The sequence below is a fragment of the Trachypithecus francoisi genome, unplaced genomic scaffold (assembly GCF_009764315.1).
Source record: "Trachypithecus francoisi isolate TF-2019V2 unplaced genomic scaffold, Tfra_2.0 Lachesis_group2, whole genome shotgun sequence".
Lineage (NCBI taxonomy): Eukaryota > Metazoa > Chordata > Mammalia > Primates > Cercopithecidae > Trachypithecus > Trachypithecus francoisi.
In genome coordinates, this window is record NW_022681465.1 from 70,685,534 (window position 1) to 70,710,017 (window position 24,484).

The following is a 24,484-nucleotide window of genomic DNA, read 5'->3' on the forward strand; positions in this document are numbered from 1 at the left end:
ACTCCTGACCTTGTGATCCACTTGCCTCAGCCTCCCAAAGTTCTGGGATTACAGGTGTGAGCCACTGCACCCAGCCTATATGATTTTTTAAAGCTTATTCATTTTTGTCTCCATGTCATTGTGGGAGCAATGGTCTGTCACAACCGTCTACATCCTAATGAGAAGGTGAAACTTTGTAGTAGATTTTGTCTTATATGGTTGGGCTTACACAATGCCAGTGACAGTGGTGGTTATTCCAAATCCTCTAGTGATTTTGTTTGGGTATCATTTGGAATTTTCTTTGTCTCAGGTGCTTCAGTTGAAAATCCAAACTCCCTGGAAATGACTGTACAATGCAGAAGGTGCAGACTGGTGGATACTATCTGCAGATATCTTTTCTTTGACCTGTACTCTGTGTGTATGTGTTTAACTTGAATTTTTGCCAGTATTTAAACATTGAAAGCTTTCACATTTTAAAATTTCTACATTTTCGTTTATGGAGAGTGACCTCTGGCGGCCCAGGTCTTGTGTTCCTGCATAGCCATGATGGTCTGGAGCAGAGAAGTGGCCAACCCCTTCCAACCGGACAGCCCTCTCATTACCTGCCTGTAGGCATACAAGGTTGCATCTCCTTGTCTAATGAATGGGTCATAGCTGACATTAGGGAAGGCTCCACAGGGGCATCTTATTGCACTTAGAATAAATCCAAGTCCATACCATGACCTAAAAGACCCTACACACTCGGGCCTCTGGCTCCCTGTCTGACTCATTTCTTCCCATTCTCCCCCGACTCACTCTGCTGCCTGCTTACTGTCCCTCAAGCAAGCCAAACATACTCAGCCTCGGGCCTGGGCTATTTCCTCTGCCTATTGATTTTCCCCCAAATAGTTACATGACTCAGGGCCTAACTTCATCCATGTCTCAACTCCAATACCACCCTACAGAGAGGATTTTCCTGGCCATTCTATCTGCAAGAGCACCACTCAGCAGCTGTGCCCTTCCCCTTTATTTTTGTAGCACTTACCTCTACATGAGGGCAAAGACTCTTCTTGGGTTTTTTTGTTTTGTTTTGTTTTGGTGGGGCAGGGGGGAAAATGTTTTCTGTTTTTTGTTTTTGTTTTTGTGTGCTGATGTACTCATAGTTGCACCAGTGCCCGGTGCCTGGCACACAAATATTATCAAATAAGTGAATGAATGAACACTGTGTTTTTGACTCAAGGCATTGGTTCCATAGTTTTCAGACCAATAAGAAAATGGAGCTTCATCAACTCTGACATCATTTCCAACTCTAAATTTTGTCCTTCTCACCATAAACCTCATAATGAGTTACAGATTTCAACCTAGCCACTTGTCCTCTTACAGAACACCAAAAATGCCCATTTTACAGACAGAAGCAGAAAGGAAAGCCAATCACTTAATGCCAACTGATCAAGATTGGCAGCTTTACATGCATGGGGAAGAGAACAAAGCCAACATGTCCCCAGAAGGGTAAGACAAAGGTAGAATGGTGAAATGGAAGATGAGCATCTAGGTCAAGGTGAGGAAAGAAGAACTGCCACTCTTCCTGTTAGCTTTTGGGGGAGTGTATCTGGTGAATTGGATATGAGATGTGTGACCTAGGAGAATATCCAGGGGCCTAGGCTACAGAGATGATCAGCCTACTAGACCCTCTGTAGGTCCAGGCATGCCTGCTAAATGAAGGAATGGAGAAATGAACAAAGGTGGGCATTAACTCCAGCAGAGGGTCAATACCATGAGCCAATGCTGACTTGTTTGAGCCATAGGTTCAGATCTGCATTGTCCAATATGGTAGCCACTACCTATGTGTAGCTACTTAAACTAAGTTAAATAAATGAAATTTAAAATTCATTTCCTTTGTTGCACTGTGTATTTCAAGTGCTCAATAGCTACATTGGGCTACTGTCTACCCAGTGGTATAGACTACAGAACATTTTGCACAAATTCTTTTGGACAGTTCTGATTAGATACAGTCAAGCACCTGGCTTTCCAGTGTCCAGCCCTATATCCCAGTTGCTTTTAACTCAGATTTCACCATTCTCTTTCTTGCTATAGGATGAAAACCTGGCTGTTTAAAAACCTGGAATCAGTGGAGTCCTGAATAGCAGTTCACGACTTGCAACAACTTTCAGCAGCTCATAAAATGGCTGCTCAGCACTCACTTTCCATCTCAGACTTACTTCTTTGGAACTGATAGCGAGTCTAGGGTACATTTGAGTCCTGGCAGCTCAGGTCCTGCTCTGTGGCAGCTCTTCCCACTGCTCATAGGAGTCCCATACCCACTTCTCAACCATGTCCGGCTGAGCATTACAAATCACCTTCTGTTTAAAAAAAAAAAAAAAAAAATCTGACTCACTGGAGTTACTCCAATTCACTTTCTTGTTGGAATTCCGCACTTCTTTTGATGTTTATCAATACATCACTACCCAGCGTGCTTGCCAAGATCATGTCTAGGCTGTGGTGATCTATCATCTCCCCATAGCATATTCTAAGACGTGTCCCACCCCCTTTAGGGTCTGAAAGGTCCAGGAGTAGCACAACGTGGCAAGATGCCAGGGAAAAAGGACTCGGCTCTCATGGAGACATCTTATTCACCAGCCCAGGGCTGCCTTTGAGAGCAGTGTGTATTAGGGAAGGATTCCAAGGAGGTGTGTGACTTTGGAATAATTACAGAGGTCAGCAAAGCAAGTTAGGAAAGCCTGGAAATCGTAATTACAGCCAACCCTAGACAAGGTGCTGAAGTTGAGAAGTTTGTCTCGGGCTTCCCTCCAAACTCCCCTGGGAATCTTTTTCTCTGACGTGTCTCCTTTGTCCCCTTCTCTCTAGCTTGTCCAGAACTCTCTATCTTGGCTTCTTACTCCTCAGGGAAGCTTCTATTTGGCTCTTTTTCTCCCATGGAAACTTGGTTTCATTCCCATTAGGCTCTGCTAGTTAAGACCAGCCAGTTAATGGGACAAGCTAATTTACTTAAAAGCACGAGTCCGTCACCTGGTCCAAACGCAGGCTTCAGAGGGAGATGAAGACCCCAAGGCATTACAATTTTGTGCGCCCGTTTTCTAGAGGAAAGGGTCACAGATTTCACCAGATTCTCAACTAAACACATTCTAAACCCTTGACCTCCCAAAAAAGGTTCAAGTCACTGTGGGCTAATACTGAGAGCCGGTAACAGCAGGGGGGTTTCTTCTGATGTGATGTTTGCATTTTAACCACAGCGCAATGCAGAAACTACCATCTGTGACATATTTTTGCCTCAGGAAAAAATAATGGGAGAGTTTTCAGTCCAGAGGCAAGAAAGGTAGGAAAAAACTGGGGCAGGAAATAGGGCCTCTTGTTTGCTTTTGAGATCACAACCAAACACCCCCATTTAGGAGCAAGGAGCATCTTCATCTTCTCTTCTTAGTAGCACGTGTTTCTGTTTGAACACAAAACCTTTCCGCTCATGTAAAACGTACTTTCTTTAGAAATTCCAAAGAAACAAATCAGGCTTAGGATGCCATACGTGTTCTTCGTTACAGATCAACTCTGCAACGAAGTGGCAGTAGGGCATGACGAGGGAACAGGAGACAAGGTTTTAGTTCCAGCTCTCCTGCTAATTTGCAGAGCATCTTTCTAAGCTTGGCTCGGCCTCTCTGGGCCTCAGTTTCCTCATCTCTAAAAAATCTGGGCAGTCTTCACTAGTCCTATGATTCTAAGATGCTGCCAAAAGTCTATGCGAAATAATATTTCTCCACTCCCCTTTTATTGGTACTGAGAGGTTGTTTTCATATTCGAAGAGAAAAAATATCCAACCAAACACCAAGTTGTTTTCTTTCCTTTTAATACATTTGCATCTTGTCCAAAGGAGCAAAACTTGCTCTTAAAAGCTTCAAAACAGTTTGTGGTGGATTGCAATTCTTGTCTCAGAAAGATTAATTGGAAACGAAATCTAAGGAAGAAAATTCAAAGCCCATTTCTATGCTTCCTGCCTTTTAGATCTTCTAACATGTAAATCGACCGTTACAAAGAGGATTAGTTATTAGAATAGTCTGCGTGAAGACCAACATTCAGCTCCCTGTTTATTCCTTGCCAGAGCATCCTGGGTGACCAGCATCTTAATGGCTTTCTTTTCAGTTTGTGAGAGGATGAACTGCATACTAACTCCAGATCCTGTGTTCCCCAACTTTAATTTAACCACAACCTTAACAAACTGGAGATTCTTCTCCACCCCCAAATTGTGCTTTCAATTAGAACAAACCTGGTGCTCCAGACATCCACACTAGGAAGCCACAATTATCCTCAAAGACTTAAAGCTACTTTTAATCTCTGGATTTGTGTTGGTCTCTTCCATACTCATTTCTGCTATATTCCTTATCTGCTTCATCTGTTTTTTCTTAAGTCCTAAGTGGTGGTGGTGTTTTTCCCTCAAAAATCCCCTATGAGACTGTATTTTCTAATGACTTAGTTCTCCATATCACTGGTCTCCTTGCACCTCCTCTCTTCTTCTAATACAAAGAACTTCTTACCTAGCAACCTCAACTATTCTAACACTATTGAGAATCAGGAAACGAGCGAGGAGCTGGATCAAATAGCCAATATGGATTAATCAGAAGATTTGTAATAAGTTACCCTTCACTCAAACCAGTTTGCTTTTGCATTGCGCATAATTCTATCTACAAAAAAAAAGCAAGTGTCAAATGTATAAGAGGGTGGAAAAGGGGAAGGGCCAGGCAGGAATGGAAGGAGCGAGGTCTCTGAGGGCTAGATGCCAGCCAAGCAAGATGCCAATGGACAGCCTGGAAGTGATAAATGAAATAAAAGGCAATAAAGAAAGGGTAACAAGGAAATCAAAGAACCTCTGCAGTCTGGAATACTTAACGGTGAGATACAGAGACCCATTAACCCCAGCGGTAAGCAATCTGGATTATAGCATGTCTAGAATGGGCTTACAACGAATTATCAATTTAGCTTGGAACCAGGACAAAGGTGATAAGCCGATGGGAAAGAACTATTTCACCTAAGCTCCCAATAGTCATTGTTCCTTTTTTATTTTAATAATAGTTGAGCACATAACTGTTCAGAATAAAGTCTATGTAGTTGTCCCTTGATACTGATGAGGAATTAGTTCCTGGATCTCCCTCAGATACTAAAGTCCATGGATACTCAAGTCCTTTATATAAAATGACATAGTATTTGCATATAACCTACACATTCCCTCCCGTATACCTTAAATCATCTCTAGACTCCTCATAATATCTAATACTATGTAAATGCTATGTAAATCATTATACTGTATTGTTTAGGGAATAATGACAAGGAAAGTGACTGTACATGTTCAGCATGGATGCAATTTTTGCTGAACACTTTTGATCTTCAGTTGGATGGATCCACGGATGCAGAACCCCCAGATACATAGGGCCAGCTGTGTTTCCCATCCTCCCTTGCAGTTGGGTACAGCCAATGGAATGTGTTTGCAGGTCATGTGGATGGCTTCCAAGTCATGCTCTTCTTTAAGGGAACCCTCAGACTTTCCAGTCTCCTCACCTGCTGGCTGGGATGTGCACAAGGTGATGGAGTAGGGACAACCAGCCACACATTGAGGGTGACAGACCAACAAGAAAGAGCCTGGGTTGCTGCCACAGTGGAGCCACCATGTCACCTTACACTGCTTATGCTTGATCTGTTCCTTGATAAGAATATAACCTTGGCTGGGCACGGTGGCTCAAGCCTGTAATCCCAGCACTTTGGGAGGCCGAGATGGGCGGATCATGAGGTCAGGAGATCGAGACCATCCTGGCTAACACAGTGAAACCCCGTCTCTACTAAAAAAATACAAAAAACTAGCCAGGTGAGGTGGTGGGCGCCTGTAGTCCCAGCTACTTGGGAGGCTGAGGCAGGAGAATGGTGTAAACCCGGGAGGCGGAGCTTGCAGTGAGCTGAGATCCGGCCACTGCACTCCAGCCTGGGCGACAGAGCAAGACTCTGTCTCAACCAAAAAAAAAAAAAAAAGAATATAACCTTATCTTGTTTAAGCCATTAATATTTTGTTTTTAACAACAGAACCTACATCCTAACTAATAAACAAGTGAAATTTTATTACTTCTAATTAGGAATGTGACTTGAAATATCCCAATGATTATGCCTCAAACACCACTTTCTCTCTGTCCTGTGATAATGGCTTCATGAAGAAATGGAAAAAGTAGAATTTGGAGTCAAACCTTGGCTCCATTCCTGCCGAATTTTTCTTCACGATAAATGCACATCATGAGAATTAGTACTTATTAGATGCTTCTGTGCTGTTCCTGCTTCTGTGACCATCTCATTTAACTCTCAAAACTACCCTATACAGTAGGTGTTATTATTACCCTATGCAGTAGGTATAATTATTACCCTATGCAGTAGGTATTATTATTACCCTATGCAGTAGATATTATTGCTCCAGCCTTAGATGGAGTTAAAGATGGAGTTAAGCATCTTTCCTGAGATTTTTCAGCTAGTGAGAGGCAAAGTTGGGTTTTGGAGTGAGAGAGCTGGACTTAAGAATCCACAGTTTTTAACTATTTCCCTTTGCACTTAACTTTCTGCATTGGTGAGAGAGCAAGGTTAAGTACAAAACCCAGAACACAGTCATTTCTTCACAAACTGGGGACACTACTGGATGATGCTAACCAGATTCTGACAGACTGTCTCTTCGAGTGTAGGGACCGCATTACCTGCTGACCACCTTAGCTCCAATGCAACATTCTTCCCAGGAGGTGAAGAGCCCTAAAAGTCTTTGATTAATTGCTTACTTAACCAGGAAAGTTTGCTTTCTCCTCCTGTTTTAAGTTGATTTTTTTAGTCAAAATCTCAGAGCCCTTCGTCTTTCCAAGGCCACATCCTATAATGATAATTCTGAGTCACTAAAAAAAGTTTAGATTCTGCCTAAAATGTTTCAGAAGGCAGGAAATGTACCCCAATAGTAAACCCACATACTAAGAGAGGACTCACCTACACATCAGGGAGACAGACAAACTCTAGCCCTCTGGTCTTTCCTTTCTCACACAGGAGGGAGAAAGAAGAAATAAATACTTCTTGATGCCAAAAAGGAGGCTCTGGAACTTAAGGCTTATCAGTGCTCACAAAAGGGAAAAAAGAAGAAATGCAAGTGTGAGAAGAAGGAAGAGAAAGAGGAAAAGAAAGGAGGAAGAAAAACATGCGATCCCTGTAGATTTCTCCTAAAATGGATAAAGGGGAAAATGAGGGTGCTTTGAAAGGTAAGTTCTGTTTTCTGTCTAAGAATCATTCTGCTCCCACCCGCCCCCCGCATCAGTGCGTTGAGTGGGCAGTAGGCAGGTGGGATACTGCACATGTAGAAGCCCCCTGAAAATTGCCAAGGCCCCCAGGACTGTGATCCTTCTCTATCTGGCCTAGATAGGAAACATTTCTATCTCATAGTGCTAGAAAACTGCATTATCCCCATGTATTAATCCTTCCTCATGCTGATAATAAAGATATCCCTGAAGCTGGGTAGTTAACAACAACAACAAAAAAGAAGATGTTTAATGGACTCACAGTTCCACATGGCTGGGGAGGCCTTACAATCATGGCAGAAGGCAAAGGAGGAGCAAAGGCATGTCTGACACGGTGGCAGGCAAGAGTGTATGCAGGGGAACTTCCCTTTATAAAACCATCAGATCTTGTGAGACTTATTCACTATCAGGAGAACAGCATGGGAAAACCTGCCCCCGTGATTCAATTACCTCCCACAACACGTGGGGACTACGGGAGCTACAATTCAAGATGAGATTTCAGTGGGGACACAGCCAAACCATATCACCCCATTTCACAGGTAAGGAAATTGAATCTTGATGATGACAACCAACTTATCCATGATCATACTGTTATTAAATTAAATGATGGAGCTGGATTTTTTCTTTTTTTGAGACAGAGTCTCACTCGGTGGCCCAGGCTGGAGTGCAGTGGCATGATCTCAGCTCACTGAAACTTCAACTGCCCAGGCTCAAGGGATCCTTTCACCTCAGCCTCTCAAGTAACTGGGCTACAGGTGCACACCACCATGCCCAGCTAATGTTTTTGTGTTTTGTAGAGGCAGGGTTTCTCTATATCGCCCACGCTGATCTCAAACTCCTGAGCTCAAGCAATTTGTCCACCTTGGCCTTCCAAAGTGCTGGGATTCCAGGCATGAGCCACTATGCCCAGCAGACCTGGGATTATTATTTTTTTTCTTTTTTTTTTGAGACAGAGTTTCCCTCTTGCTGCCCAGACTGGAGTGCAATGGCGCAGTCTCAGCTCACCACAACCTCTGCCTCCCAGGTTCAAGCAATTCTCCTGCCTCAGCCTCCTGAGTAGCTGGGATTACAGGCATGCATACCACGCCCAGCTAATTTGGTATTTTTAGTAGAGACGGGGTTTCTCCATGTTGGTCAGGTTGGTCTCGAACTCCCGACCTCAGGTGATCCGCCTGCCTCGGTCTCCCAAAGTACTGGGATTACAGGCATGAGCCACCACACCTGGCCAGATCTGGGATTTTTAAATTCAAGACTGTCAGTTGTCCACACCCACTGAAAAATAGGGTTCATTTTTTTATATAGCACCAATATTCTCTTTGGATTACTTCTTTAACTAACTAGCAATTATTCAAGTGTCTTTCTTTTTTTTATTCAACATTTATTAAGTACCAACTATGTCCAGAGGTTAAGACATAAAGACCTGACTCCTCCTGTCATTAGATTTACAGACTGATGGAGAAGGCGAAGATGAACCAAATAAGGGCATTAAAGTGCTAAAGGGGGCCTGGTGCGGTGGCTCATGCCTATAATCTCAGCACTTTGGGAGTCTGAGGTGGGCAGATCACTTGAGGCCAGTAGTTCAAGACCAGCCTGGCCAACATGGCGAACCCCTGTCTCTCCTAAAAATACAAAAAAAAAAAAAAAAAAAATTAGCCAGGCGTGCTAATTTGCATACAGCTGTAATCCCAGCTACTCGGGAGGCTGAGACACAAGAATTGCTTGAACCTGGAAGGTGGAGGTTGCAGTGAACCAAGATCACACCACTGCATTCCAGCCTGGGTGACAGAGTGAGACTCTGTCAAAAAAAAAAAAAAAAAGAATAAAGTAGTAAAGTGCTACAAGTACTATGAAAAAAGTATTTGCCAAATTCAGTAATAACAAAAGTAATCAGTGTTATTGAGTGCTTGCTATGTGCTAGGCATAGTGTTGAGAGATTTGCCTATGGTGTTAGAAGAAGGTGACAAAAAAAGAAGCAATTCATTTTCCTGACGCTGGGATTAGTTTGCCAGATTTTACAAATAAAAATGTAGAATCCACAGTTAAATTTAAATGTCAGATAAAACAACAACTTTTTTAGTATAAACATGTCTCGTGCAGTATTTAAGAAATACTTATACGAAAATATTATTCATAATTTATCTGACATTCACATTTAACAAGGAGTGCTATATTTTATCTGGCAATTCTAGGTGATGAGAGTAAAGAGGTAGTAGAGTATGTTTTATAGAAAAGTTGACTCTTGAAGGTAAGTAGTTTCCCTCCAGATTTGGGGAAGAGGAGAGAAGAAAAGGAGGGAAGCAAAGACTACTGAGTCTTTGAATTCGGAATAATGACCATGGAAACTATAAACTTTCAAAAGAGCCATAGAATTGCTTTAATAGGGATATGTTAAGCCACCTCAAAATCATTTCATTTTTAGAAATAAGTAAAAAAGACATTAGCTCATTTATTTTGTCACTTTGTAAATATAAGATTGCCTATCGAGTTCAGTTGAGGTAGAAATAACTATGTCTGTGAAAAGCTCCTGATCGTTCTCACTTATAAGTGGGAACTAAATGATAAGAACTCATGAACACAAAGAAGGAAACAACAGGCACTGGGGCCTACTTGAGGGTGGAGGGTGGGAGGAGGGAGAGGAGCAGAAAAGATAGCTATTCAGTACTGAGCTTAATACCCCAGTGATGAAATAATCTGTACAAAAAACCCTCATGACACGAGTTCACCTACATAACAAACTTTCACATGTACCTTTGAAGCTAAAATAAAAGTTTAAAAAAGAAGAAAAGCTCATGATTGCCAAGCAGGCACTCAGGATGTGGGTTCCATCTCTTCACAAATAATAGGAATGCTGTGCTTTTAAGGATCACCCCCTGCCCCCTCAAAGAAAAGATCAAAATAAAAGAGAAGAGGTAGAGTGTGGAGGAAATAATAGCAATCACACATTCCCATGACCGACCAGCTGATTGGGTTAAGCCATTGCCTCTCTGTCCATTTCAGCTTCCTCACTGTGAACTCACAAGGTCCCCCTGGTTGATATCTGAGGACCCCTCTGGCCCTCACAATGATCTAGTTGTAAGTAATGGGGCTAAGTCAAGTCAGCTATGAGGTCAACCTCATGGGAGGCAGGTTGGTTCTCCAGTCTTCCTAACAGTTCTATAAGCTCCCAATATTCTTCCAGAAAATTTGCTTTTGCTCTTTTTAGCTAGAGCTGGTTGCCGATGCTTTCAACAGAAAACTCAAGGAACTCCAGACCACTGGGAAGTGGGTAGAGTCAGGGTGCCAATGTCAATTATGTTTGTGGAACTCAGGGCTAACAAAGCTACACAATATTCTTTACTGCAGGCTTTCTCAGAGTCTTTTTCATGGCCATGTCTTTGTGACTTTCCAAATGAGAATAGCGTATTTGGAGTTTCCTAAACCATCTCTATCACAGATCCTTTTGGTTGTTGTTTTATTAAAGTGATTTGGAGGACCTGTAGCCTGGGCTTCCTGGCTTCTGAGATGTTTCACTTTAATCTTTAAGTGTTATATGTGTGTAAACTCTGACCTACTAGCCAGTTTTAGGATCTTACATGAAGAAACCTTATTGTCCACTTTCCTTCACCCTCACAAAATACTAGGCATAAACTGATTACTACAGTAAAGCAAAATTGTACTTCAAACTCCTTGTGATGCAGCTATCCCATAACCACAGAGGTTTAATGTGATTAAAGCCACAATAAATCGCAGACGTTCTTCATGAGGCCAAGAGAGTTGATCCATGTCACGTTGCCAAAAAGCAATTTTCATGATTCCTTTCTGCCTGCCCAGGATTCCTGTGGTTTCCACTAGTAAAGTGATCCCTCATTTCCTGACATTATTGCTCTGTTACTGCCGTTCCCTGCATTGTATCACGGGACTCCTGGAAGGGTTGGCTGCCATGGGGATACAGACAGGATGCACTCCCAGGCATAGCCAAATATTGATTATCCACAGGAGGTTTAACCACAGCTCCATCAGCAAACTGTGGTTATCAATGACGTGATCACTGCCACTAAGGACACTCTGCTCAACCCAATGTTTTATTTAATTCAAAACTTTTATCAAATTTGTACCAAACTCATACCACATGCCAAACTTTGTAAGATTATCTCATGCTTTCTGCTTCTTACCCTATATTAACTCTTGAGGAGCTGCTGGGACATAGAAATTCCTGTAGTATATTGTCTAGAGAGCAGGGACTCTGGCCTGAAAGAACTGCAGATTTCTAACTCAACCCAGTGTCCTCTGGGTAGAGAAGGCAGGTGCTCCTTGGCATTGTGTGTTTGAACGACAAAAATAGACACACAAAATGTAGGTTTAAACCTGTAAAGAAATTTTTTAGCAAATCTTTCTGACAAAAAAAATTGGTCTCAATTTGGGGCTAGAAATTATTCATTCCTGGGACTTTCTTCAAGAAAGAAGATTCACTTAATGCAAAATAACTGTTGAACTAAAAAGAGAAGGAGAATACATTCTATGTCTTAGTATTCATAACTAAGCACCTTGCTTAGAATGCTCGCATGCATATTACATATATGTACATATATTACATGCACATTTTAATATGTGAAATAAGCATTGTAAGATGGCTACTTTTATTAGTATTCTCACTTTATACAGGAGGAACTTAAGACACAGGAGGTTAAAAATCTTGACAAAGGTCATATTGTTAGTAAAAAACAAAGTTGGCACTGACTCCAGTGGTTATTACACATACAGGTACTGTGCTTTATTCCTAAGAGGTTTGCTGAGACATTGATCACATCCACCCTCCAGGGGAAGATGGAGTCCCTAAACCCAGTAGCCTCTGGTCATGAGCATTTGTGTCTGTTCACCCCTCTTCTGCTCACCTCCCCACATAACCCTGAGTTGTACAAACTACCACCATTTTCCAAATATTCCTGACATAATAAATGTTGCGAAGCATTCATTTAGCCCCCTAGGAAGTCACTTTCTGATTTAAAAAGTGAGTGGAAACCCCATAAGTAACCATGTGCTGGGGGCCACCTTTTTTCTTTTAGGACTAGACTAATTACAGGGTGGGTGGAAACCCCATAAGTAACCATGTGCTGGGGGCCACCATTTTTCTTTTAGGACTAGGCTGAAAGGTCAGGAGCTGGGGGCAGGGGCGGAGGATCAGGGAGGCTGTCATTCATGCACAAACATGGTAGGGTAATTAGGCTAAGTGCCCCTAAGCACTGGATAATATTGCTGAAGTACGGAAAGTCTTCATGGACATGGTCAGAAGGCTGTGTCCCTCTAGAAAGGGTTCAGGAAACTACAGCTACAGCCAGACCTGTGAGCCAAATCCAGCCCACAGCTTTCCTTTTGTATAGTCCATGAACGAGAATGTCTCTTATATCTTTACAAGGCTGTAAACAAAACAAAGACTATGATAGGGACCATTTGCGGTCCTCAAAGCCTAAAATATTTGCTATCTGGCCCTTTACAGAGTAAGTTTGCCAATAGTCTGGTTTAGAATTCACCCATGACTCCCATAAGAAAGCCATGGGTCAATGAACATGAAGCTAGAATGAAAAACACCGTGAGATTGAGATGGCTCCACTTGCAATTTTATAGCCTTTGTGTAACTCTTTAAAGCAGACCTACCTTACCCTTTGAGAACAAAGTTTCAGTATTTGGTTGGAAAGAAGGGAAATGGAAAATAATCTTCTGTTTCCCAACTTTACACCTTCTGATTTAATAAATTTCCAGGTATTTTGTGAGTTTTTTCCAGACAGATTCTGTGAGAATGAACAGCTTCAAAGATGTTTCCAAGAGTGGGCATGAGAGATCTTAATCATAAGGAAGAAAACATTAAATGCCTATTGCATACCAGAAACTGTCACATCTGTTGAATCAAAAATTCCACGCAGCCTGCCTCCGTTTGACAGATAACTCACTACATCTCAAAAGGGTTGCCCAAGATCAAACAGCAGGTAAGGGGCAAACTTGGGATACATCTCTTGGTTTTCTGATTCAAAATTCAGTGTTCCTTTTCCTACACTCTGCTCAAGATAATGAATTTGAAAGTGTTTCAGGCCGGGCGCGGTGGCTCAAGCCTGTAATCCCAGCACTTTGGGAGGCTGAGATGGGCGGATCACGGGGTCAGGAGATCGAGACCATCCTGGTTAACACGGTGAAACCCCGTCTCTACTAAAAAATACAAAAAACTAGCCAGGCGAGGTGGCAGGCGCCTGTAGTCAGGAGGCTGAGGAGGAGAATGGCGTAAACCCGGGAGGTGGAGCTTGCAGTGAGCTGAGATCCAGCCACTGCACTCCAGCCTGGGCGACAGAGCCAGACTTCTTCTCAAAAAAAAAAAAAAAGAAAGTGTTTCAGATGGAGAATCCAAAATCCAGAGGCCCAGCTAGTCCCTGGTCCCTCAGCTGATTAAAGAGGGTATCAGACTAGAGGACCCAACTCCATCCTTCTGTGATTATTTTTGAGAAATGATGTAAATAAAATAGAAGAGGAAGCTCAGCTCAAGTATGCGATTTATGCTTCTGGCTTGTCAAATTTCCTTGAGGCATGAGGTCAGTGGGGGTAAAGGGAACACGGCCAGACTCATTTAAGAGAGAAATGCATGACTAACTTCTGCGTGCAAAAGGCCTCCAAAGCTGCAGGTATGGCAGCCTGACTCAACAAAGGCTTCCTCCCACTCAAATACATGTAAATACTAGATAAATATTTTAAAAAGCTAAAATAAATAGCCTGAAAGAAAGCCAAGATAATTCCCAGGTGCCAGACACAAAAAGGAAATTTAAACTCAGAGACATGAACTCCAACTGACACATGAGGGACCAGGAAATAATCAGGCTTGGATACGGGCCCCACAGTAAATTTGGCCTGGAGGCTGCTCGGGCTGGAACTTATACCTCTACTTAAAACTGGGATTCTCAAAAATACTTCCAGGACTTGAAAGTGTAACTAGAACTTTGTCTACTGCCTGGGGAATGACAGGAAGCAAGCTATCTTTTCTGGACTGTGGGTGGAAAAAATATATACATCCTGAAAGCCCCAAACCTAACCTGGGTGTGGAGTATGAATATAAGCTATCTACAAGTTATAAGAATCTCAAGCAACATATTAACATCATTACTGGCCCAAGACCAGTGGAGTCACAGGAATCTAGAGAAAAGTGATACCAAACTGCTCCATAAGGAGTTATCTGTAACCCAGAGTACACGGGACTCTCACTAGAAGGAGAAATAAAAGCTTATAGTAAATAATTACTAACTATACAATAAAAAAGTATCGATGAGAAGCATCAGCTGCTACAACACATGGAAAAATAATAAGGCTGAAACCTAGAAATAATGAAATAATCTCAAAGATGCTGCAAAATAAGTATGTTTCAATAGAGGCAATAAAAGAAGACATAATAAACACATCGAAATGATAGGATTCTTAAAAAGTAAGCAAAGGATTTAAAGAATAATCAGATTGAACTTTTAGAACTGAAAAATGTAATCATTCAAATTTTAAACTCAAATTAAATAACAGATTAAATACACTTAAAAAGAACTAGTGAACTGGTAGATTGATTTGAGAAAAAGCATCCAGTATGAAACACAGAAAGACAGTAACATAGAAAATCTTAAAGAGAGTTTGAGAGCCATGGAGAGTTGACTGACAAATTCCAACCTGATCGAACTATAAATTCTAGAAGAGAATGGAGGGAAGGGGGTTAGAAACAACTCAAAGAAATAATGGCTGGGAATTTTTCAGAATTGAAGAAAGCCCCTGAATTCCAAGTAGGATAAAACAAAACAAAACCAACAAAGAGCCCACAAAACTACATACATTGGAGCCAATTTTTTAAACAAGAAATAAGCGTTTAAAAGCACCTGAAATAAGCCAAGCACAGAAAGACAAACATCACATGTTCTCACTTATTTGTGTAATCTAAAAATCAAAGCAACTGAACTCATGGACATAGAGAGCAGAAGGATGGTTACCAGAAGCCAAGAAGGGTATTTGGGGCTGTAGGGGAAGTGGGGATGGTTAATGGGTACAAAAAAAATTAGAAAGAATAAAAGACCTACTATTTCATAGCACAACTGGGTGACTATAGTCAGTAATAATGTAATTGGACATTTTAAAATAACTTAGCGTGTAATTGGATTGTTTGCAATTCAATGAATAAAACCTTGAGGGGATGGATACCCCATTCTTCCTCATGTGCTTATTTCACATTGCATGCCTGTATCAAAACATGTCATGTACCCCATAAATATATGTACTTACTATGTACCCACAAAAATTAAAAATAAAAAATCACCTGAAAGAAGATAAAGCCTAAAAAGAAATGACAACTAGGCTGACCACAGAATTATTATTAGCAACAATAGAAGAGTTTCTCTTATACCCAACTAAACTAAAAATATTTTCAAAAACTAAAGCTAAAAAAATTTACCATTGACATCTATTGCTGAAAAAGCTACTAATCTGATGTACCTCAGAAAAAATATAATTGAACTCACAACGGGGTGTGAAGCAAGAAGAAATAATGAGCAGAGAGGTCAATAAGCATTGATTTAAAACAGCAAGATCATCTAATCTAGAAGAGCCAAAAGCAAGCAAAACTAAAATACTAAGGAAACATAACATGGAAGATGGAAGGGGCAATTTTAAATCTTTGTATATTGGGGAGGGAAAACAAAGAAATATTGACCAGTAAAGTATGCATGATAGAATTTTTACTGTAACTAGTAAAATATTTGAAACAGAAGGAATACTTTCAAGCCAATAGAAGGAGATGAAGGAGTGGTGTAATGAAAACAAACAAAATAATAAAAGGAAAAAGGAAGATGAAGAGGAAAAATAAAAGCACATGGACAGAGTTCTTGGAGGTCTAGTTTCAGGTTCAAATTCAAAACTCATCCCGACCCTGTTGAGGTTGGGCGCCACCTGGTGGTGATCGTCTACTCTCGCTTGAATATTGATGGGAGGTTTCTGAGTCCAGGCACTGGCTGGGGACCCGCTCTCTGGCTCCATTGCCTGCCATTTCTTTTCTGCCTAGCCCTGTTCCACATATGCAGAAGATGAGGACTTTAATTCACCTCCTGATTAAGAACAAGGGCTGGACAGACCGTGGGAGCTCATCACCAACTGTGTTAGACTAAAATTTGTGTTTTGACCAGGACTTATGACATTCAAAGAAATAATAAAAGCTCAAAATTTATTATTGAATATTCAACTCCAGGAGTTAAAAAAATGAACAGGGTAACCCAAGGAAAGCAGAATGAAAGGAACAACAAAGGTAAGTAAGGATTCAATGAGTTAGAAAATAAACAATAAAGGTCAAGAAAATCTAAGTGTTTCTTAAAAGGTAACTAAATTAACACCTGGTACAGAAAAAAAAAGTATACACAATTAAAAATGTTAAAATGAAGCATAATTGGGGGTGTTCCAAGATGACCAAATAGGAACAGCTCCGGTCTGCAGCTCCCAGCATGAGCAATGCAGAAGATGGGTGATTTCTGCATTTCCAACTGAGATACCTGGTTCATCTCATTGAACTGGTTGGACACTGGGTGCAGCCCACGGAGGGCAAGCTGAAGCAGGGCAGGGCATCGCCTCACCCGGGAAGTGCAAGGGGTCAGGGGATTTCCCTTTCCTAGCCAAGGGAAAGCCCTGACAGACTTCCCTTGGCTAGGAAAAGCCAAGAAAACAGAACCTGGAAAAACAGGACACTCCTGACAAAATACTGCACTTTTCCCAAGGTCTTAGCAACTGGCAGACAAGGAGGTTCTCTCCTGTGCCTGGCTCCGTGGGTCCCACGTCCATGGAGCCTTGCTCACTGCTAGCGCAGCAGTCTGAGTTCAAACTGCAAGGCAGCAGTCTGACTGGGGGAGGGGCATCTGCCATTGCAGAGGCTTGAGTAGGTAAACAAAGCAGCCAGGAGTCCACCACTGCTCAATCAGGCCCACTGCCTCTAGACTCCACCTCTGTGGGCAGGGCATAGCTGAATAAAAGACAGCAGACAACTTCTGCAGACTCAAACATCCCTGTCTGACAACTCTGAAGAGAGCAGTGGTTCTCCCAGCACGGTGTTTAAGCTCTGAGAATGGACAGACTGCCTCCTCAAGTGGGTCTCTGACCCCCCATGTAGCCTAACTGGGAGACACCTCCCAGTAGGGGCCAACAGACACTTCATATAGGTGGCTGACCTCTGGGACGAAGCTACCAGGAGAAGGATCAGGCAACAATATTCGCTGTTCTGCAATATTTGCTGTTCTGTGGCTTCCACTGGTAATACCCAGGCAAACAGAGTCTGAAGTGAACCTCCAGCAAACTCCAACAGACCTGCAGCTGAGGGACCTGACTGTTAGAAGGAAAACTAACAAAACAGAAAGGAATAGCATCAACATAAACAAAAAGTCATCTACACCAAAACCCCATCTGTAGATCACCAACATCAAAGACCAAAGGTAGATAAAACCACAAAGATAAGGAGAAATCAGAGCAGAAAAGCTGAAAATTCTAAAAATCAGAGCACCTTTTCTCCTCCAAAGCATTGCAGCTCCTCGCCAGCAACAGAACAAAGCTGGACAGAGAATGACTTTGATGAGTTGACAGAAGTAGGTTTCAGAAGGTCAGTAATAACAAACTTCTCCGAGCTAAAGGAGGATGTTCGAACCCATTGCAAGGAAACCAAAAACCTGAATAAAAGATTAGACAAATGCCTAACTAGAATAAATAGTGTGAAGAAGGCCTTAAATGACCTGATGGAGCTGAAAACCATGGCACGAGAACTTCATGACTCACGCACAAGCTTCAGTAGCCGATTCAATCAAGTGGAAGAAAGGCTATCAGTGACTGAAGATCAAATTAATGAAACGAAGTGAGAAAAGCAGTTCAGAGAAAAAAGAGTAACAAGAAACTAATAAAGCCTCCAAGAAATATGGGACTATGTGAAAAGACCAAATCTACATTTGATTGGTGTAACTGAAAGTGATGGGGAGAATGGAATCAAGTTGGAAAACACTCTTCAGGATATTATCCAGGAGAACTTCCCCAACCTAGCAAGGCAGGCCAGTGTTCAAATTCAGGAAATACAGAGAACACCACAAAGATATTCCTCAAGAAGAACAACCCCAAGACACATAACTGTCAGATTCACCAAGGTTGAAATGAAGGAAAAAGTGTTAAGGGCAGCCAGAGAGAAAGGTCGGGTTACCCATAAAGGGAAGCCCATCAGACAAACAGTGGATCTCTTGGTAGAAACCCTACAAGCCAGAAGAGAGTAAGTGCCAATATTCAACATTCTTAAAGAAAAGAATTTTCAACCCAGAATTTCATATCCAGCCAAATTAAGCTTCGTCAGTGAAGGAGAAATAAAATCCTTTACAGACAAGCAAATGCTGAGAGATTTTGTCACCACCAGGCCTGCCTTACAAGAGCTCCTAAAGGAAGCACTAAACATGGAAAGAAACAACTAGTATCAACCACTGCAAAAACATGCCAAATTGTAAAGACCATCGATGCTATGAAGAAACTTCATCAATTAATGGGCAAAATAACCAAGGAACATCATAATAACAGGATCAAATTCACACATAACAATATTAACCTTAAATGTAAATGGGCTAAATGCCCCAATTAAAAGACACAGACTGGCAAATTGGATAAAGAGTCAAGACCCATCAGTTTGCTCTATTCAGGAGACCCATCTCATATGCAAAGACACACATAGGATCAAAATAAAGGGATGGAGGAAGATCTACCAAGCAAATGGAAAATAAAAAAAAGCAAGGGTTGCAATCCTAGTTTCTGATAAAACACACTTTAAACCAACAAAGATCAAAAGAGACAAAGAAGACCATTACTTAATGGTAAAGGGATCAATTCATCAAGAAGAGCTAACTATCCTAAATATATATGCACCCAATACAGGAGCACCCAGACTCATAAAGCAAGTCCTTAGAGACCTACAAAGAGACTTAGGCTCCCACACAATAATAATGGGAAACTTTAACACCCCACTCTCAATATTAGACAGATCAACAAGGCAGAAGTTTAACAAGGATATCCAGGACCTGAACTCAGCTCTACAACTAGCAGACCTAATAGACATTTACAGAACTATTCACCCCAAATCAACAGATTATACATCCTTCTCAGCACCACATCACACTTATTCTAAAATTGACCACATAGTTGGAAGTAAAGCACTCCTCAGCAAATGTAAAAGAACAGAAATCACAACAAACTGTCTCTCAGACCACAGTGCAATCAAATTAGAACCCAGGATTAAGAAACTCACTCAAAACCTCACAACTAAATGGAAACTGGACACATTGCTCCTGAGTGACTGCAGGGTAAACAACGAAATGAAGGCAGAAATAAAGATGTTCTTAGAAACACAACATACCAGAATCTCTGGGACACATTTAAAGCAGTGTACAGAGGGAAATTTATAGCACTAAATGCCCACAAGAGAAAGCAGGAAAGATCTAAAATTGACACCCTAACATCACAATTGAAAGAACTAGAGAAGCAAGAGCAAACAAATTCAAAAACTAGCAGAAGACAAATAAATAACTAAGACCAAAGCAGAACTGAAAGAGATAGAGACACAAAAAAAACCCTTCAAAAAATCAGTGAATCCAGGAGCTGTTTTTTTTTTGAAAAGATCAACAAAATTGATAGACAGCCAGCAAGACTAATAAAGAAGAAAAGAGAGAAGAAGCAAATAGACACAACAAAAAATGATAAAGGGGATATTATCACCACCGATCCCACAGAAATACAAACAACCATCAGAGAATACTATAAACACCTCTACAGAAATAAACCAGAAAATCTAGAAGAAATGAATAAATTCCTGGATACATACACCATTCCAAGACTAAACCAGGAAAAAGCTGAATTGCTGAATAGACCAATAACAGCCTCTGAAATTGAGGCAACAATTAATAGCCTATCAAGCAAAAAAAGTCCAGGACCAGAAGGATTCACAGCCGAATTCTACCAAAGGCACAAAGAGGAGCTGGTACCATTCCTTCTGAAGCTATTCCAATCAGTAGAAAAGGAGGAAATCCTCCCTAACTCATTTTATGAGGCCAACATCATCCTGATACCAAAGCCGGACAGAGACACAATAAAAAAAAGAATTTTAGGCCAATATCCCTGATGAACCTTGATGCGAAAAGCCCCAATAAAATACTGGCAAACCGAGTTCAGCAGCACATCAAAAAGCTTATCTACCATGATCAAATCAGCTTCATCCCTGGGATGCAAGGCTGGGTCAACATATGCAAATCAATAAACATAATCCATCACATAAAAAGAACTAATGAGAAAAACCACATGATTATCTCAATAGATGCAGAAGAGGCCTTTGACAAAATTCAACAGCGCTTCATGCTAAAAACTCTCAATAAACTAGGTATTGATGGAATGCATCTCAAAATAATAAGAGCTACTTATGACAAACCCACAGCCAATATCATTCTGAATAGGCGAAAACTGGAAGCATTCCCTTTGAAAATCAGCACAAGACAAGGATGCCCTCTCTCACCACTATTATTCCACATAGTGTTGGAAGTTCTGGCCAGGGCAATCAGGCAAGAGAAAGAAATAAAGGGTATTCAATTAAGAAAAGAGGAAGTCAAATTGTCCCTGTTTGCAGATGACATGAGTGTATATTTAGAAAACCCCATTGTCTCAGCCCAAAATCTCCTCAAGCTGATAAGCAACTTCAGCAAAGTCTCAGGATACAAAATCAATGTGCAAAAATCACAAGCATTCTTATACTCCATTAACATACAAACAGAGAGCCAAATCATGAGTGAACTCCCATTCATAATTGCTACAAAGAAAATAAAATACCCAGGAATCCAACTTACAAGGGATGTGAAGGACTTCTTCAAGGAGAAATATAAACCATTGCTCAACGAAATCAGAGGACACAAACAAATGGAAGAATATTCCATTGTCATGGATATGAAGAATCAATATTGTGAAAATGACCATACTACCCAAAGTAATTCATAGATTCAATGCCATCCCCATCAAGCTACCAATGACTTTCTTCACAGAAATGGATAAAACTACTTTAAAGTTCATACGGAAGCAAAAAAGAACCCTCATTGCCAAGACAATCCTATGTCATAAGAACAAAGCTGGAGGCATCACACTACCTGAGTTCAAACTATACTACAAGGCTACAGTAACCAAAACAGCATGGTACTGGTACCAAAACAGAGATATAGACCAATGGAACAGAACAGAGTCCTCAGAAATAATACCACACATCTACAGCCATCTGATCTTTGACAAACCTGAGAGAAACAAGAAATGGGGAAAGGATTCCCTATTTAATAAATGGTGCTGGGAAAATTGGCTAGCCATAAGTAGAAAGTTGAAACTGGATCCTTTCCTTACTCCTTATACGAAGATTAATTCAAGATGGATTAGAGACTTAAATGTGAGACCTAATACCATAAAAACCCAGAAGAAAACCTAGGTAATACCATTCAGGACATAGGCATGAGCAAGGACTTCATGTCTAAAACACCAAAAGCAACGGCAGCAAGAGCCAAAATTGACAAATGGGATCTAATTAAACTAAAGAGCTTCTGCACAGCAAAAGAAACTACCATCAGAGTGAACAGGCAACCTACAGAATGGGAGAAAATTTTTGCAATCTACTCATCTGACAAAGGGCTAATATCCAGAATCTACAAAGAACTCAAACAAATATACAAGAAAAAAACAAACAACCCCATCAAAAAGTGGGCAAAGGATATGATCAGACACTTTTGAAAAGAATAATCTATGCAGCCAACAGACACATGAGAAAATGCTCATCATCACTGGTCATCAGAGAAATGCAAATCAAAACCACAATGAGATACCATCTCATTCCAGTTAGAATGGCAATCATTAAAAAGTCAGGAAACAGATGCTGGAGAAGATATAGAGAAATAGGAACGCTTTTACACTGTTGGTGAGACTGTAAATTAGTTCAACCATTGTGGAAGACAGTGTGGCAATTCCTCAACGATCTAGAACTAGAATTACCATTTAACCCAGGAATCCCATTACTGGGTATATACCCAAAGGACTATAAATCATACTACTATAAAGACACATTCACACGTATGTTTATTGCAGCACTATTCACAGTAGCAAAGACTTGGAACCAACCCAAATGTCCATCAGTAACAGACTGGATTAAGAAACTGTGGCACAAATACACCATGAAGTACTAAGCAGCCATAAAAAAGGATGAGTTCATGTCCTTTGCAGGGACATGGAGAGGCTGGAAACCATCATTCTGAGAAAACTACCACAAGGACAGAAAACCAGACACCTCATGTTCTCACTCATAGGTGGGAATTGAACAATGAGATCACTTGGACACAGGGCGGGGAACATTACACATCAGGGCCTGTCAGGGGGTGGGGGGCTGGGGGAGGGATAGCATTAGGAGAAATACCTAATGTAAATGATGAGTTGATGGGTGCAGCAAATCACCATGACACATGTATACCTATGTATCAAAACTGCACGTTGTGCACATGTACCCTAAAACTTAAAGTATAATTTAAAAGGGGCATAATTAAAGAAATGATTTTTTAAATATATATGCAATATTATGCCAATAAAGTGTAATACAGATAAAATGGATAATTTTATAACTTAAATATTTAATTATTATTTGTTAATACACATATCAAAACATTTACATAACTATGTATGTAAATGCTTACAGTAATGATTTACATGATTTTTAAGTGATCTTATATTTGCTTTTCTATGTCTCAATTGACCCCTCCCCCTACATGCACATGCATACCCCACAAAACCCTGTGTGTATCATAGGACACACTTTGACTGTGAATGAAACCAGAGGGATTTAGTTTTCTTCTCATAATAAGCAGTGGAGTTACTTTGCTGCTGGCAATTCTTTTGGCCTCCCCTTCATGGTCCCAAGATGGCTGCTGCCACTTCATGCATCAAGCCCACATCCCAATAGGAAGCAGGAGGAAAGGAGACAGGGTAACCAGCAAAATTCTACTTAGGTTTTATAAGCCAGGACAGTGTCACATGGCCATCTCTGGCTGCAAAATGGCAAGGGGAAAGAGGAATGGGAATGGGGTTGGGTCAACAAATCAACATTATCTGCCACACCATTTCCAAGTTAATTTGTATCCTTCTGTGTTTTTATTCACATTCCTGTGATCCTATGCAGACATACACAGGACCGTACTGAACCGTCACACATTGTGATGGCTCATTTTAGGTGTCGACTTGACTGGATTAAGAAACTCAGATAGCTGGTAAAGCATATTTCTGGGTAGACCTGTGAGGGTGCTTCCAGAGGAGATTGGCATTGGAATCAGTGGACTAAGTAAGGCAGATCTGCCCGCACTCAGTATGGGCAGTTGAGAGCCGAGATAGGAATAAAAAAGGGCAGAGGAAAGGAACATTTTCTCACTCGCTCTCTTTCTCTCTCTCCCTGAACTATGATTCCCATCTTCTTCTGCCCTTGGCCATCAGAACTCCAAGTACACCAGCCTTCAGCCTCTAACTGAGAGCTATATCATCAGCTTCCCTGGTTCTCAGGACTTCGGGCGACTGGGCAACACCGCTGGCTTCCCTGTGCCTCCAGTTTGCAGACAGAGTATCATGGAACTTCTCAGCCTTCATAATTGTGTGAGCCAATTCCTGTAATTAAACCCCCTGTCATGTATCTACATATTATATCCTACTGGTTCTATTTCTCTGATGGGGCGAGGAAGTATAATACCAGAAGGATACACATGTATTCTCATTGCCTCCTTGTATAAAAGCAATCCTGCCTCCTCCTAATGATCAGGATCAATGTTGCAGCAGTGAGGAAGCATCTAGCAGAATCCAAGTACAGTGAGTGTAACTGACCAAGGATCCTAGCTACTGGCTCTGAAATCTGAGGCTGCACTTTCCACAGGCAGCTCTAGGTTGGTGTCTGGGCACAGCAGAGATACTATGGTGGGTCTTTCTGGGAGACATGGGACTCCCCTAATGGTTTGCTTTGGGTTTAGGACTCCCCAAGGCCCTTCTTGAAACTTCCTCGCATTGCATGGCAGTCTAGAGCCCTTCCACCCAACCTCCCTTCCCTCTCCACCTCTCTCAGCATCAGACTTACAACACAGTCTGGCCATTCTCCCAGCCTAACATGTCTACCACTCATTTTCTTTCACAGG